This window comes from Carlito syrichta, unplaced genomic scaffold (genome assembly GCF_000164805.1).
Source record: "Carlito syrichta isolate Samal-C Ts95f unplaced genomic scaffold, Tarsius_syrichta-2.0.1 Scaffold221109, whole genome shotgun sequence".
NCBI lineage: Eukaryota > Metazoa > Chordata > Mammalia > Primates > Tarsiidae > Carlito > Carlito syrichta.
Genome location: NW_007165205.1, coordinates 1 through 692, shown reverse-complemented (window position 1 = coordinate 692; position 692 = coordinate 1). Strand labels below are relative to the sequence as shown.

At 45.8% G+C, this 692-nt stretch overlaps 1 pseudogene across 1 annotated transcript; it reads left to right on the top strand.

The window, feature by feature from the left end:
* Positions 1–311: 311 nt before the first annotated feature.
* LOC103253328 lies at positions 312–687 on the top strand (annotated as a pseudogene). The gene has a single exon (XR_503868.2). The product of XR_503868.2 is annotated as a 40S ribosomal protein S7 pseudogene (transcript).
* Positions 688–692: the final 5 nt, after the last annotated feature.

Sequence of the window (692 nt, the reverse complement as noted above, 5' to 3'; positions counted from 1 at the left end):
TTCTGGGTGCTGTGGTATATCAAAGGACCAGTGGATCCCATGGTCATAAGCCTACTTTACCACTTCTTTTGCTGTAATGTAAATCTCCTGGTCTGATTTGGTATTTGTGGAATCCTATGCCATTGGAGCAAGCACTCCTTACTTGGATAGTAGTGTTGGATTAGATTTAACTGGCAAGGAAGTCAAACCCATACATGGAACAAGTGTCTATTCCAATGAGAAAGAACCACTGGTCCTTCCAGGATCAAAGGATCCGATGTATTCAACTTGCCACCAAGTAGTCAATTTATGTCCTTGAAAATGGTACCGCTCTTCCTAAACCGGTGCTCAGCAAGGAGAAGGCCATGTTCAGCTCGAGCGCCAAGATCGTGAAGCCCAATGGCGAGAAGCCAGATGAGTTCGAGTCTGGCATCTCTCAGGCTCTCCTGGAGCTGGAGATGAATTCGGACCTTAAGGCGCAGCTCAGGGAGCTCAACATAACAGCGGCCAAGGAAATTGAAGTTGGTGGTGGTCGGAAAGCTATCATAATCTTTGTTCCCGTTCCTCAACTGAAGTCTTTCCAAAAAATCCAAGTCCGGCTAGTACGTGAATTGGAGAAAAAGTTCAGCGGGAAGCATGTTGTCTTTATTGCTCAGAGGAGAATTCTGCCTAAGCCAACTCGAAAAAGCCGCACAAAAAATAAGCAAAAGCGT